This window comes from Brienomyrus brachyistius, chromosome 2, assembly GCF_023856365.1.
Source record: "Brienomyrus brachyistius isolate T26 chromosome 2, BBRACH_0.4, whole genome shotgun sequence".
Classification (NCBI taxonomy): Eukaryota; Metazoa; Chordata; class Actinopteri; order Osteoglossiformes; family Mormyridae; genus Brienomyrus; species Brienomyrus brachyistius.
This window is the reverse complement of record NC_064534.1, coordinates 37,734,047-37,749,456: the sequence shown is the minus strand read 5'-3', so window position 1 is coordinate 37,749,456 and position 15,410 is coordinate 37,734,047. Positions and strand designations below refer to the sequence as shown.

The 15,410-nt window shown below is 44.5% G+C and overlaps 1 protein-coding gene, 11 non-coding genes and 2 pseudogenes across 12 annotated transcripts in view; all 14 read right to left on the bottom strand.

Moving 5' to 3' along the window:
• Positions 1 to 15,410, bottom strand: part of LOC125712214 (uncharacterized) — a 433,528-nt gene that overhangs the window by 119,954 nt on the left and 298,164 nt on the right. The window lies entirely within an intron of this gene.
• On the bottom strand, positions 917 to 1,035 carry LOC125732793 (5S ribosomal RNA). The gene has a single exon (XR_007392160.1). It is a non-coding gene; the product is annotated as a 5S ribosomal RNA (ribosomal RNA).
• On the bottom strand, positions 2,109 to 2,227 carry LOC125730892 (5S ribosomal RNA). The gene has a single exon (XR_007391185.1). It is a non-coding gene; the product is annotated as a 5S ribosomal RNA (ribosomal RNA).
• LOC125731922 (5S ribosomal RNA) lies at positions 3,299 to 3,417 on the bottom strand (annotated as a pseudogene).
• LOC125731806 (5S ribosomal RNA) lies at positions 4,495 to 4,613 on the bottom strand (annotated as a pseudogene).
• LOC125737133 (5S ribosomal RNA) lies at positions 5,690 to 5,808 on the bottom strand. Its single transcript, XR_007396400.1, has one exon. It is a non-coding gene; the product is annotated as a 5S ribosomal RNA (ribosomal RNA).
• LOC125733083 (5S ribosomal RNA) lies at positions 6,888 to 7,006 on the bottom strand. The gene has a single exon (XR_007392441.1). It is a non-coding gene; the product is annotated as a 5S ribosomal RNA (ribosomal RNA).
• On the bottom strand, positions 8,083 to 8,201 carry LOC125734066 (5S ribosomal RNA). The gene has a single exon (XR_007393393.1). It is a non-coding gene; the product is annotated as a 5S ribosomal RNA (ribosomal RNA).
• On the bottom strand, positions 9,278 to 9,396 carry LOC125733082 (5S ribosomal RNA). The gene has a single exon (XR_007392440.1). It is a non-coding gene; the product is annotated as a 5S ribosomal RNA (ribosomal RNA).
• On the bottom strand, positions 10,473 to 10,591 carry LOC125733080 (5S ribosomal RNA). The gene has a single exon (XR_007392438.1). It is a non-coding gene; the product is annotated as a 5S ribosomal RNA (ribosomal RNA).
• On the bottom strand, positions 11,676 to 11,794 carry LOC125734083 (5S ribosomal RNA). The gene has a single exon (XR_007393409.1). It is a non-coding gene; the product is annotated as a 5S ribosomal RNA (ribosomal RNA).
• On the bottom strand, positions 12,870 to 12,988 carry LOC125736759 (5S ribosomal RNA). The gene has a single exon (XR_007396029.1). It is a non-coding gene; the product is annotated as a 5S ribosomal RNA (ribosomal RNA).
• Positions 14,064 to 14,182, bottom strand: LOC125736758 (5S ribosomal RNA). Its single transcript, XR_007396028.1, has one exon. It is a non-coding gene; the product is annotated as a 5S ribosomal RNA (ribosomal RNA).
• LOC125730809 (5S ribosomal RNA) lies at positions 15,259 to 15,377 on the bottom strand. Its single transcript, XR_007391099.1, has one exon. It is a non-coding gene; the product is annotated as a 5S ribosomal RNA (ribosomal RNA).

Here is a 15,410-nt window from a genome sequence, read left to right as displayed (position 1 = left end):
ACTACTCAGCCGGCAGCCTACCACAATTATTCCATTCTTTCCGCATCCGCACACTTCCTTCTTTTTAACTCCTTTTCACTACCGCACAGGTTAATCGCCGCACGTCCCCCGCCGGCAAACATTACTCCTTTGCCTACTGCATGCAGGCTTCTCTTAACGACCCTCTGTTATCAACTCCGCTAACAGCCACAAAATCTCCGCCGCACGAAGCCCACTGGTAGCTGCTGAATCACATGCTTCCCCAAAACGTCGCGCTGTCAGAACACTGGGAGCTACACACACCAACAAGTCCATACTGCAGGCTGCAGCCAGAACAATTTTCTACATTCAAACATCGACGGCCTCTTCTCTCTAAAAATTCACCAGACCGCTTCTACCACCAGCAAAGAAGTTTCCATCCCTAATTCCTCTGTGATTCCCACTAACCTAAACATTAAGCTGGCATTGAAGGGTGTGAATTACCCCAGCCAATCTGTTCTTTTAAATACAGCTTTTAGCAAGTTTTGAAAGGAGAAGAGCAGAACTTGCTATGCCAATAATATCGAGTCTTCTGTGGCGAAGTGGTTTTTGCATAGAAAACAAAGCGGTCAGTTGAAGAGGAATAATATCAGTACTTTGTTTAAAACTGTGTGTAAAAAGCTGTCTCTTTATCATTAACAATAAGTTGTAAAACGTGAATGGGGAGTGACAGTCTTCAAGTTTGTGAGAAGATCGCGCCCTGGTGGAATAAAGGCACGAACAGCTTACAGCACCTAGAATTACCAGGAAGTATTTAGAGTAAAACGGTTTCTAAAAGCTGCCTTTATGAATGAGAGAAAAAAAATATATATATATAAAATAGTAAAATGGAAGGGGAGTGATAGATTTAAATTAATCGTGAAGTGGAGCGCCCCCTGTATAAAGTAAAAGTGAGAAAAGCTTACAGCACCTGGTATTCCCAGGTGGTCTCCCATCCAAGTACTAACCAGACCCTACCCTGCTTAGCTTCCAAGATCAGACGAGATCGGGTGTGTTCAGGGTGGTATGGCCGTAAGCGAGACATGCTACCAAAAACAGCCCTTTTGCATTACACGCCTCTATACATGCCAGTTGGTCCCATTGGATCCTACTAATGTTCTTTTTTTTTTTTTATCTGACTCACACTGCAGCACCACCATCCAATCGGCAGCGCCGGACCCACACCAAACATTCACCAAACTACTCAGCCGGCAGCCTACCACAATTATTCCATTCTTTCCGCATCCGCACACTTCCTTCTTTTTAACTCCTTTTCACTACCACACAGGTTAATCGCCGCACGTCCCCCGCCGGCAAACATTACTCCTTTGCCTACTGCATGCAGGCTTCTCTTAACGACCCTCTGTTATCAACTCCGCTAACAGCCACAAAATCTCCGCCGCACGAAGCCCACTGGTAGCTGCTGAATCACATGCTTCCCCAAAACGTCGCGCTGTCAGAACACTGGGAGCTACACACACCAACAAGTCCATACTGCAGGCTGCAGCCAGAACAATTTTCTACATTCAAACATCGACGGCCTCTTCTCTCTAAAAATTCACCAGACCGCTTCTACCACCAGCAAAGAAGTTTCCATCCCTAATTCCTCTGTGATTCCCACTAACCTAAACATTAAGCTGGCATTGAAGGGTGTGAATTACCCCGGCCAATCTGTTCTTTTAAATACAGCTTTTAGCAAGTTTTGAAAGGAGAAGAGCAGAACTTGCTATGCCAATAATATCGAGTCTTCTGTGGCGAAGTGGTTTTTGCATAGAAAACAAAGCGGTCAGTTGAAGAGGAATAAAATCAGTACTTTGTTTAAAACTGTGTGTAAAAAGCTGTCTCTTTATCATTAACAATAAGTTGTAAAACGTGAATGGGGAGTGACAGTCTTCAAGTTTGTGAGAAGATCGCGCCCTGGTGGAATAAAGGTACGAACAGCTTACAGCACCTAGAATTACCAGGCAGTATTTAGAGTAAAACGGTGTGTAAAAGCTGCCTTTATGAATGAGAGAAAAAAGAAATATATAAAATAGTAAAATGGAAGGGGAGTGATAGATTTAAATTAATCGTGAAGTGGAGCGCCCCCTGTATAAAGTAAAAGTGAGAAAATCTTACAGCACCTGGTATTCCCATGTGGTCTCCCATCCAGGTACAAACCAGACCCTACCCTGCTTAGCTTCCGAGATCAGACAAGATCGGACGTGTTCAGGGTGGTATGGCCGTAAGCGAGAGATGCTACCAAAAACAGCCCTTTTGCATTACACGCGTCTATACATGCCAGTTAGTCCCATTGGATCCTACTCCTGTTTTTTTTTTTTTTTATCTGACTCACACTGCAGCCCCACCATCCAATCGGCAGCGCCGGACCCACACCAAACATTCACCAAACTACTCAGCCGGCAGCCTACCACAATTATTCCATTCTTTCCGCATCCGCACACTTCCTTCTTTTTAACTCCTTTTCACTACCGCACAGGTTAATCGCCGCACGTCCCCCGCCGGCAAACATTACTCCTTTGCCTACTGCATGTAGGCTTCTCTTAACGACCCTCTGTTATCAACTCCGCTAACAGCCACAAAATCTCTGCCGCACGAAGCCCACTGGTAGCTGCTGAATCACATGCTTCCCCAAAACGTCGCGCTGTCAGAACACTGGAAGCTACACACACCAACAAGTCCATACTGCAGGCTGCAGCCAGAACAATTTTCTACATTCAAACATCGACAGCCTCTTCTCTCTAAAAATTCACCAGACCGCTTCTACCACCAGCAAAGAAGTTTCCATCCGTAATTCCTCTGTGATTCCCACTAACCTAAACATTAAGCTGGCATTGAAGGGTGTGAATTACCTCGGCCAATCTGTTCTTTTAAATACAGCTTTTAGCAAGTTTTGAAAGGAGAAGAGCAGAACTTGCTATGCCAATAATATCGAGTCTTCTGTGGCGAAGTGGTTTTTGCATAGAAAACAAAGCGGTCAGTTGAAGAGGAATAATATCAGTACTTTGTTTAAAACTGTGTGTAAAAAGCTGTCTCTTTATCATTAACAATAAGTTGTAAAACGTGAATGGGGAGTGACAGTCTTCAAGTTTGTGAGAAGATCGCGCCCTGGTGGAATAAAGGCACGAACAGCTTACAGCACCTAGAATTACCAGGCAGTATTTAGAGTAAAACGTGTGTAAAAGCTGCCTTTATGATTGAGAGAAAAAAGAAATATATAAAATAGTAAAACGGAAGGGGAGTGATAGATTTAAATTAATCGTGAGGTGGAGTGCCCCCTGTATAAAGTAAAAGTGAGAAAAGCTTTCAGCACGTGGTATTCCCAGGCAGTCTCCCATCCAAGTACTAACCAGACTCTACCCCGCTTAGCTTCCGAGATCAGACGAGATCAGGCGTGTTCAGGGTGGTATGGCCATAAGCGAGAGATGCTACCAAAAACAGCCCTTTAGCATTACACGCCTCTATACATGCCAGTTAGTCCCATTGGATCCTACTCCTGTTTTTTTTTTTTTTTATCTGACTCACACTGCAGCACCACCATCCAATCGGCAGTGCCGCACCCACACCAAACATTCACCAAACTACTCAGCCGGCAGCCCACCACAATTATTCCATTCTTTCCGCATCCGCACACTTCCTTCTCTTTAAGTCCTTTTCACTACCGTACAGGTTAATCGCCGCACGTCCCCCGCCGGCAAACATTACTCATTTGCCTAGCGCATGCAGGCTTCTCTAAACGACCCTCTGTTATCAACTCTGCTAACAGCCACAAAATCTCCGCCGCACGAAGCCCACTGGTAGCTGCTGAATCACATGCTTCCCCAAAACGTCGCGCTGTCAGAACACTGGGAGCTACACACACCAACAAGTCCATACTGCAGGCTGCAGCCAGAACAATTTTCTACATTCAAACATCGACGGCCTCTTCTCTCTAAAAATTCACCAGACCGCTTCTACCACCAACAAAGAAGTTTCCATCCCTAATTCCTCTGTGATTCCCACTAACCTAAACATTAAGCTGGCATTGAAGTGTGTGAATTACCATGGCCAACCTGCTCTTTTAAATACAGCTTTTAGCAAGTTTTGAAAGGAGGAGAAGAGCAGACCTTGCTATGCCAATAATATCGAGTCTTTTGTGGTGAAGTGGTTTTTGCATAGAAAACAAAGCGGTGAGTTGAAGAGGAATTATATCAGTACTTTGTTTAAAACTGTGTGTAAAAAGCTGTCTCTTTATCATTAACAATAAGTTGTAAAACGTGAATGGGGAGTGACAGTCTTCAAGTTTGTGAGAAGATCGCGCCCTGGTGGAATAAAGGCACGAACAGCTTACAGCACCTAGAATTACCAGGCAGTATTTAGAGTTAAACGGTGTGTAAAAGCTGCCTTTATGAATGAGAGAAAAAAAAAATATATATAAAATAGTAAAACGTAAGGGGAGTGATAGATTTAAATTAATCGTGAAGTGGAGTGCCCCCTGTATAAAGTAAAAGTGAGAAAAGCTAACAGCACCTTGTATTCCCAAGAGGTCTCCCATCCAAGTACTAACCAGACCCTACCCTGATTGGCTTCCGAGATCGGATGAGATCGGGCGTGTTCAGGCTGGCATGGCCATAAGCGAGAGACGCTACCAAAAACAGCCCTTTTGCATTACACGCCTCTATACATGCCAGTTGGTCCCATTGGATCCTACTAATGTTTTTTTTTTTTTTTTTATCTGACTCACACTGCAGCCCCACCATCCAATCGGCAGCGCCGGACCCACACCAAACATTCACCAAACTACTCAGCCGGCAGCCTACCACAATTATTCCATTCTTTCCGCATCCGCACACTTCCTTCTCTTTAACTCCTTTTCACTACCGCACAGGTTAATCGCCGCACGTCCCCCGCCGGCAAACATTACTCCTTTGCCTACTGCATGCAGGCTTCTCTTAACGACCCTCTGTTATCAACTCCGCTAACAGCCACAAAATCTCCGCCGCACGAAGCCCACTGGTAGCTGCTGAATCACATGCTTCCCCAAAACGTCGCGCTGTCAGAACACTGGGAGCTACACACACCAACAAGTCCATACTGCAGGCTGCAGCCAGAACAATTTTCTACATTCAAACATCGACGGCCTCTTCTCTCTAAAAATTCACCAGACCGCTTCTACCACCAGCAAAGAAGTTTCCATCCCTAATTCCTCTGTGATTCCCACTAACCTAAACATTAAGCTGGCATTGAAGGGTGTGAATTACCCCGGCCAATCTGTTCTTTTAAATACAGCTTTTAGCAAGTTTTGAAAGGAGAAGAGCAGAGCTTGCTATGCCAATAATATCGAGTCTTCTGTGGCGAAGTGGTTTTTGCATAGAAAACAAAGCGGTCAGTTGAAGAGGAATAATATCAGTACTTTGTTTAAAACTGTGTGTAAAAAGCTGTCTCTTTATCATTAACAATAAGTTGTAAAACGTGAATGGGGAGTGACAGTCTTCAAGTTTGTGAGAAGATCGCGCCCTGGTGGAATAAAGGCACGAACAGCTTACAGCACCTAGAATTACCAGGAAGTATTTAGAGTAAAACGGTTTCTAAAAGCTGGCTTTATGAAAGAGAGAAAAAATATATATATATAAAATAGTAAAATGGAAGGGGAGTGCTAGATTTAAATTATTCGTGAAGTGGAGCGCCCCCTGTATGAAGTAAAAGTGAGAAAAGCATACAGCACCTGGTATTCCCAGGAGGTCTCCCATCCAAACACTAACCAGACCCTACCCTGCTTAGCTTCCGAGATCAGACGAGATCGGGCGCGTTCAGGGTGGTACGGCCGTAAGCGAGAGATGCTACCAAAAACAGCCCTTTTGCATTACACGCCTCTATACATGCCAGTTGGTCCCATTGGATCCTACTAATGTTCTTTTTTTTTTTTATCTGACTCACACTGCAGCACCACCATCCAATCGGCAGCGCCGGACCCACACCAAACATTCACCAAACTACTCAGCCGGCAGCCTACCACAATTATTCCATTCTTTCCGCATCCGCACACTTCCTTCTTTTTAACTCCTTTTCACTACCGCACAGGTTAATCGCCGCACGTCCCCCGCCGGCAAACATTACTCCTTTGCCTACTGCATGCAGGCTTCTCTTAATGACCCTCTGTTATCAACTCCGCTAACAGCCACAAAATCTCCGCCGCACGAAGCCCACTGGTAGCTGCTGAATCACATGCTTCCCCAAAACGTCGCGCTGTCAGAACACTGGGAGCTACACACACCAACAAGTCCATACTGCAGGCTGCAGCCAGAACAATTTTCTACATTCAAACATCGACGGCCTCTTCTCTCTAAAAATTCACCAGACCGCTTCTACCACCAGCAAAGAAGTTTCCATCCCTAATTCCTCTGTGATTCCCACTAACCTAAACATTAAGCTGGCATTGAAGTGTGTGAATTACCATGGCCAACCTGCTCTTTTAAATACAGCTTTTAGCAAGTTTTGAAAGGAGGAGAAGAGCAGACCTTGCTATGCCAATAATATCGAGTCTTTTGTGGTGAAGTGGTTTTTGCATAGAAAACAAAGCGGTGAGTTGAAGAGGAATTATATCAGTACTTTGTTTAAAACTGTGTGTAAAAAGCTGTCTCTTTATCATTAACAATAAGTTGTAAAACGTGAATGGGGAGTGACAGTCTTCAAGTTTGTGAGAAGATCGCGCCCTGGTAGAATAAAGGCACGAACAGCTTACAGCACCTAGAATTACCAGGCAGTATTAAGAGTAAAACGGTGTGTAACAGCTGCCTTTATGAATGAGAGAAAAAAAATATATATATATAAAATAGTAAAACGTAAGGGGAGTGATAGATTTAAATTAATCGTGAAGTGGAGTGCCCCCTGTATAAAGTAAAAGTGAGAAAAGCTTACAGCACCTGGTATTCCCAAGAGGTCTCCCATCCAAGTACTAACCAGACCCTACCCTGCTTGGCTTCCGAGATCGGATGAGATCGGGCGTGTTCAGGGTGGTATGGCCATAAGCGAGACACGCTACCAAAAACAGCCCTTTTGCATTACACGCGTCTATACATGCCAGTTAGTCCCATTGGATCCTACTCATGTTTTTTTTTTTTTTATCTGACTCACACTGCAGCCCCACCATCCAATCGGCAGCGCCGGACCCACACCAAACATTCACCAAACTACTCAGCCGGCAGCCTACCACAATTATTCCATTCTTTCCGCATCCGCACACTTCCTTCTTTTTAACTCCTTTTCACTACCGCACAGGTTAATCGCCGCACGTCCCCCGCCAGCAAACATTACTCCTTTGCCTACTGCATGTAGGCTTCTCTTAACGACCCTCTGTTATCAACTCCGCTAACAGCCACAAAATCTCCGCCGCACGAAGCCCACTGGTAGCTGCTGAATCACATGCTTCCCCAAAACGTCGCGCTGTCAGAACACTGGGAGCTACACACACCAACAAGTCCATACTGCAGGCTGCAGCCAGAACTATTTTCTACATTCAAACATCGACGGCCTCTTCTCTCTAAAAATTTACCAGACCGCTTCTAGCACCAGCAAAGAAGTTTCCATCCCTAATTCCTCTGTGATTCCAACTAACCTAAACATTAAGCTGGCATTGAAGGGTGTGAATTACCCCGGCCAATCTGTTCTTTTAAATACAGCTTTTAGCAAGTTTTGAAAGGAGAAGAGCAGAACTTGCTATGCCAATATTATCGAGTCTTCTGTGGCGAAGTGGTTTTTGCATAGAAAACAAAGCGGTCTGTTGAAGAGGAATAATATCAGTACTTTGTTTAAAACTGTGTGTAAAAAGCTGTCTCTTTATCATTAACAATAAGTTGTAAAACGTGAATTGGGAGTGACAGTCTTCAAGTTTGTGAGTAGATCGCGCCCTGGTGGAATAAAGGCACGAACAGCTTACAGCACCTAGAATTACCAGGAAGTATTTAGAGTAAAACGGTTTCTAAAAGCTGCCTTTAGGAATGAGAAAAAAAAAAATATATATATATAAAATAGTAAAATGGAAGGGGAGTGATAGATTTAAATTAATCGTGAAGTGGAGCGCCCCCTGTATAAAGTAAAAGTGAGAAAAGCTTACAGCACCTGGTATTCCCAGGTGGTCTCCCATCCAAGTACTAACCAGACCCTACCCTGCTTAGCTTACGAGATCAGACGAGATCGGGCGTGTTCAGGGTGGTATGGCCGTAAGCGAGAGATGCTACCAAAAACAGCCCTTTTGTATTACACGCGTCTATACATGCCAGTTAGTCCCATTGGATCCTACTCCTGTTTTTTTTTTTTTTATCTGACTCACACTGCAGCCCCACCATCCAATCGGCAGCGCCGGACCCACACCAAACATTCACCAAACTACTCAGCCGGCAGCCTACCACAATTATTCCATTCTTTCCGCATCCGCACACTTCCTTCTTTTTAACTCCTTTTCACTACCGCACAGGTTAATCGCCGCACGTCCCCCGCCGGCAAACATTACTCCTTTGCCTACTGCATGCAGGCTTCTCTTAACGACCCTCTGTTATCAACTCCGCTAACAGCCACAAAATCTCCGCCGCACGAAGCCCACTGGTAGCTGCTGAATCACATGCTTCCCCAAAACGTCGCGCTGTCAGAACACTGGGAGCTACACACACCAACAAGTCCATACTGCAGGCTGCAGCCAGAACAATTTTCTACATTCAAACATCGACGGCCTCTTCTCTCTAAAAATTCACCAGACCGCTTCTACCACCAGCAAAGAAGTTTCCATCCCTAATTCCTCTGTGATTCCCACTAACCTAAACATTAAGCTGGCATTGAAGGGTGTGAATTACCCCGGCCAATCTGTTCTTTTAAATACAGCTTTTAGCAAGTTTTGAAAAGGAGAAGAGCAGAACTTGCTATGCCAATAATATCGAGTCTTCTGTGGCGAAGTGGTTTTTGCATAGAAAACAAAGCGGTCTGTTGAAGAGGAATAATATCAGTACTTTGTTTAAAACTGTGTGTAAAAAGCTGTCTCTTTATCATTAACAATAAGTTGTAAAACGTGAATGGGGAGTGACAGTCTTCAAGTTTGTGAGAAGATCGCGCCCTGGTAGAATAAAGGCACGAACAGCTTACAGCACCTAGAATTACCAGGCAGTATTTAGAGTAAAACGGTGTGTAACAGCTGCCTTTATGAATGAGAGAAAAAAAAAATATATATATAAAATAGTAAAACGTAAGGGGAGTGATAGATTTAAATTAATCGTGAAGTGGAGTGCCCCCTGTATAAAGTAAAAGTGAGAAAAGCTTACAGCACCTGGTATTCCCAAGAGGTCTCCCATCCAAGTACTAACCAGACCCTACCCTGCTTGGCTTCCGAGATCGGATGAGATCGGGCGTGTTCAGGGTGGTATGGCCATAAGCGAGACACGCTACCAAAAACAGCCCTTTTGCATTACACGCGTCTATACATGCCAGTTAGTCCCATTGGATCCTACTCCTGTTTTTTTTTTTTTTATCTGACTCACACTGCAGCCCCACCATCCAATCGGCAGCGCCGGACCCACACCAAACATTCACCAAACTACTCAGCCGGCAGCCTACCACAATTATTCCATTCTTTCCGCATCCGCACACTTCCTTCTTTTTAACTCCTTTTCACTACCGCACAGGTTAATCGCCGCACGTCCCCCGCCGGCAAACATTACTCCTTTGCCTACTGCATGCAGGCTTCTCTTAACGACCCTCTGTTATCAACTCCGCTAACAGCCACAAAATCTCCGCCGCACGAAGCCCACTGGTAGCTGCTGAATCACATGCTTCCCCAAAACGTCGCGCTGTCAGAACACTGGGAGCTACACACACCAACAAGTCCATACTGCAGGCTGCAGCCAGAACAATTTTCTACATTCAAACATCGACGGCCTCTTCTCTCTAAAAATTCACCAGACCGCTTCTACCACCAGCAAAGAAGTTTCCATCCCTAATTCCTCTGTGATTCCCACTAACCTAAACATTAAGCTGGCATTGAAGGGTGTGAATTACCCCGGCCAATCTGTTCTTTTAAATACAGCTTTTAGCAAGTTTTGAAAAGGAGAAGAGCAGAACTTGCTATGCCAATAATATCGAGTCTTCTGTGGCGAAGTGGTTTTTGCATAGAAAACAAAGCGGTCTGTTGAAGAGGAATAATATCAGTACTTTGTTTAAAACTGTGTGTAAAAAGCTGTCTCTTTATCATTAACAATAAGTTGTAAAACGTGAATGGGGAGTGACAGTCTTCAAGTTTGTGAGAAGATCGCGCCCTGGTAGAATAAAGGCACGAACAGCTTACAGCACCTAGAATTACCAGGCAGTATTTAGAGTAAAACGGTGTGTAACAGCTGCCTTTATGAATGAGAGAAAAAAAAAATATATATATAAAATAGTAAAACGTAAGGGGAGTGATAGATTTAAATTAATCGTGAAGTGGAGTGCCCCCTGTATAAAGTAAAAGTGAGAAAAGCTTACAGCACCTGGTATTCCCAAGAGGTCTCCCATCCAAGTACTAACCAGACCCTACCCTGCTTGGCTTCCGAGATCGGATGAGATCGGGCGTGTTCAGGGTGGTATGGCCATAAGCGAGACACGCTACCAAAAACAGCCCTTTTGCATTACACGCGTCTATACATGCCAGTTAGTCCCATTGGATCCTACTCCTGTTTTTTTTTTTTTTATCTGACTCACACTGCAGCCCCACCATCCAATCGGCAGCGCCGGACCCACACCAAACATTCACCAAACTACTCAGCCGGCAGCCTACCACAATTATTCCATTCTTTCCGCATCCGCACACTTCCTTCTTTTTAACTCCTTTTCACTACCGCACAGGTTAATCGCCGCACGTCCCCCGCCGGCAAACATTACTCCTTTGCCTACTGCATGCAGGCTTCTCTTAACGACCCTCTGTTATCAACTCCGCTAACAGCCACAAAATCTCCGCCGCACGAAGCCCACTGGTAGCTGCTGAATCACATGCTTCCCCAAAACGTCGCGCTGTCAGAACACTGGGAGCTACACACACCAACAAGTCCATACTGCAGGCTGCAGCCAGAACAATTTTCTACATTCAAACATCGACGGCCTCTTCTCTCTAAAAATTCACCAGACCGCTTCTACCACCAGCAAAGAAGTGTCCATCCCTAATTCCTCTGTGATTCCCACTAACCTAAACATTAAGCTGGCATTGAAGGGTGTGAATTACCCCGGCCAATCTGTTCTTTTAAATACAGCTTTTAGCAAGTTTTGAAAGGAGAAGAGCAGAACTTGCTATGCCAATAATATCGAGTCTTCTGTGGCGAAGTGGTTTTTGCATAGAAAACAAAGCGGTCTGTTGAAGAGGAATAATATCAGTACTTTGTTTAAAACTGTGTGTAAAAAGCTGTCTCTTTATCATTAACAATAAGTTGTAAAACGTGAATGGGGAGTGACAGTCTTCAAGTTTGTGAGAAGATCGCGCCCTGGTGGAATAAAGGCACGAACAGCTTACAGCACCTAGAATTACCAGGAAGTATTTAGAGTAAAACGGTTTCTAAAAGCTGCCTTTAGGAATGAGAAAAAAAAAAAAATATATATATATATATATAAAATAGTAAAATGGAAGGGGAGTGATAGATTTAAATTAATCGTGAAGTGGAGCGCCCCCTGTATAAAGTAAAAGTGAGAAAAGCTTACAGCACCTGGTATTCCCAGGTGGTCTCCCATCCAAGTACTAACCAGACCCTACCCTGCTTGGCTTCCGAGATCAGACGAGATCAGGCGTGTTCAGGGTGGTATGGCCGTAAGCGAGAGATGCTACCAAAAACAGCCCTTTTGCATTACACGCGTCTATACATGCCAGTTAGTCCCATTGGATCCTACTCCTGTTTTTTTTTTTTTTTATCTGACTCACACTGCAGCCCCACCATCCAATCGGCAGCGCCGGACCCACACCAAACATTCACCAAACTACTCAGCCGGCAGCCTACCACAATTATTCCATTCTTTCCGCATCCGCACACTTCCTTCTTTTTAACTCCTTTTCACTACCGCAGAGGTTAATCGCCGCACGTCCCCCGACGGCAAACATTACTCCTTTGCCTACCTCATGCAGGCTTCTCTTAACGACCCTCTGTTATCAACTCCGCTAACAGCCACAAAATCTCCGCCGCACGAAGCCCACTGGTAGCTGCTGAATCACATGCTTCCCCAAAACGTCGCGCTGTCAGAACACTGGGAGCTACACACACCAACAAGTCCATACTGCAGGCTGCAGCCAGACCTATTTTCTACATTCAAACATCGACGGCCTCTTCTCTCTAAAAATTCACCAGACCGCTTCTACCACCAGCAAAGAAGTTTCCATCCCTAATTCCTCTGTGATTCCCACTAACCTAAACATTAAGCTGGCATTGAAGGGTGTGAATTACCCCGGCCAATCTGTTCTTTTAAATACAGCTTTTAGCAAGTTTTGAAAGGAGAAGAGCAGAACTTGCTATGCCAATAATATCGAGTCTTCTGTGGCAAAGTGGTTTTTGCATAGAAAACAAAGCGGTCAGTTGAAGAGGAATAATATCAGTACTTTGTTTAAAACTGTGTGTAAAAAGCTGTCTCTTTATCATTAACAATAAGTTGTAAAACGTGAATGGGGAGTGACAGTCTTCAAGTTTGTGAGAAGATCGCGCCCTGGTGGAATAAAGGCACGGACAGCTTACAGCACCTAGAATTACCAGGAAGTATTTAGAGTAAAACGGTGTGTAAAAGCTGCCTTTATGAATGAGAGAAAAAAATATATATATATAAAATAGTAAAATGGAAGGGGAGTGATAGATTTAAATAAATCGTGAAGTGGAGCGCCCCCTGTATAAAGTAAAAGTGAGAAAAGCTTACAGCACCTGGTATTCCCAGGTGGTCTCCCATCCAAGTACTAACCAGAACCTACCCTCCTTAGCTTCCGAGATCAGACGAGATCAGGCGTGTTCAGGGTGGTATGGCCGTAAGCGAAAGATGCTACCAAAAACAGCCCTTTTGTATTACACGCGTCTATACATGCCAGTTAGTCCCATTGGATCCTACTCCTGCTTTTTTTTTTTTTTATCTGACTCACACTGCAGCACCACCATCCAATCGGCAGCGCCGGACCCACACCAAACATTCACCAAACTACTCAGCCGGCAGCCTACCACAATTATTCCATTCTTTCCGCATCCGCACACTTCCTTCTTTTTAACTCCTTTTCACTACCGCACAGGTTAATCGCCGCACGTCCCCCGCCGGCAAACATTACTCCTTTGCCTACTGCATGCAGGCTTCTCTTAATGACCCTCTGTTATCAACTCCGCTAACAGCCACAAAATCTCCGCCGCACGAAGCCCACTGGTAGCTGCTGAATCACATGCTTCCCCAAAACGTCGTGCTGTCAGAACACTGGGAGCTACACACACCAACAAGTCCATACTGCAGGCTGCAGCCAGAACAATTTTCTACATTCAAACATCGACGGCCTCTTCTCTCTAAAAATTCACCAGACCGCTTCTACCACCAGCAAAGAAGTTTCCATCCCTAATTCCTCTGTGATTCCCACTAACCTAAACATTAAGCTGGCATTGAAGGGTGTGAATTACCCCGGCCAATCTGTTCTTTTAAATACAGCTTTTAGCAAGTTTTGAAAGGAGAAGAGCAGAACTTGCTATGCCAATAATATCGAGTCTTCTGTGGCAAAGTGGTTTTTGCATAGAAAACAAAGCGGTCAGTTGAAGAGGAATAATATCAGTACTTTGTTTAAAACTGTGTGTAAAAAGCTGTCTCTTTATCATTAACAATAAGTTGTAAAACGTGAATGGGGAGTGACAGTCTTCAAGTTTGTGAGAAGATCGCGCCCTGGTGGAATAAAGGCACGGACAGCTTACAGCACCTAGAATTACCAGGAAGTATTTAGAGAAAAACGGTGTGTAAAAGCTGCCTTTATGAATGAGAGAAAAAAATATATATATATAAAATAGTAAAATGGAAGGGGAGTGATAGATTTAAATAAATCGTGAAGTGGAGCGCCCCCTGTATAAAGTAAAAGTGAGAAAAGCTTACAGCACCTGGTATTCCCAGGTGGTCTCCCATCCAAGTACTAACCAGAACCTACCCTCCTTAGCTTCCGAGATCAGACGAGATCAGGCGTGTTCAGGGTGGTATGGCCGTAAGCGAAAGATGCTACCAAAAACAGCCCTTTTGCATTACACGTGTCTATACATGCCAGTTAGTCCCATTGGATCCTACTCCTGGTTTTTTTTTTTTTTTTATCTGACTCACACTGCAGCACCACCATCCAATCGGCAGCGCCGGACCCACACCAAACATTCACCAAACTACTCAGCCGGCAGCCTACCACAATTATTCCATTCTTTCCGCATCCGCACACTTCCTTCTTTTTAACTCCTTTTCACTACCGCACAGGTTTATCGCCGCACGTCCCCCGCCGGCAAACATTACTCCTTTGCCTACTGCATGCAGGCTTCTCTTAATGACCCTCTGTTATCAACTCCGCTAACAGCCACAAAATCTCCGCCGCACGAAGCCCACTGGTAGCTGCTGAATCACATGCTTCCCCAAAACGTCGCGCTGTCAGAACACTGGGAGCTACACACACCAACAAGTCCATACTGCAGGCTGCAGCCAGACCTATTTTCTACATTCAAACATCGACGGCCTCTTCTCTCTAAAAATTCACCAGACCGCTTCTACCACCAGCAAAGAAGTTTCCATCCCTAATTCCTCTGTGATTCCCACTAACCTAAACATTAAGCTGGCATTGAAGGGTGTGAATTACCCCGGCCAATCTGTTCTTTTAAATACAGCTTTTAGCAAGTTTTGAAAGGAGAAGAGCAGAACTTGCTATGCCAATAATATCGAGTCTTCTGTGGCGAAGTGGTTTTTGCATAGAAAACAAAGCGGTCAGTTGAAGAGGAATAATATCAGTACTTTGTTTAAAACTGTGTGTAAAAAGCTGTCTCTTTATCATTAACAATAAGTTGTAAAACGTGAATGGGGAGTGACAGTCTTCAAGTTTGTGAGAAGATCGCGCCCTGGTGGAATAAAGGCACGGACAGCTTACAGCACCTAGAATTACCAGGAAGTATTTAGAGTAAAACGGTGTGTAAAAGCTGCCTTTATGAATGAGAGAAAAAAAAAATATATATAAAATAGTAAAATGGAAGGGGAGTGATAGATTTAAATAAATCGTGAAGTGGAGCGCCCCCTGTATAAAGTAAAAGTGAGAAAAGCTTACAGCACCTGGTATTCCCAGGTGGTCTCCCATCCAAGTACTAACCAGAACCTACCCTCCTTAGCTTCCGAGATCAGACGAGATCGGGCGTGTTCAGGGTGGTATGGCCTTAAGCAAAAGATGCTACCAAAAAAAGCCCTTTTGCATT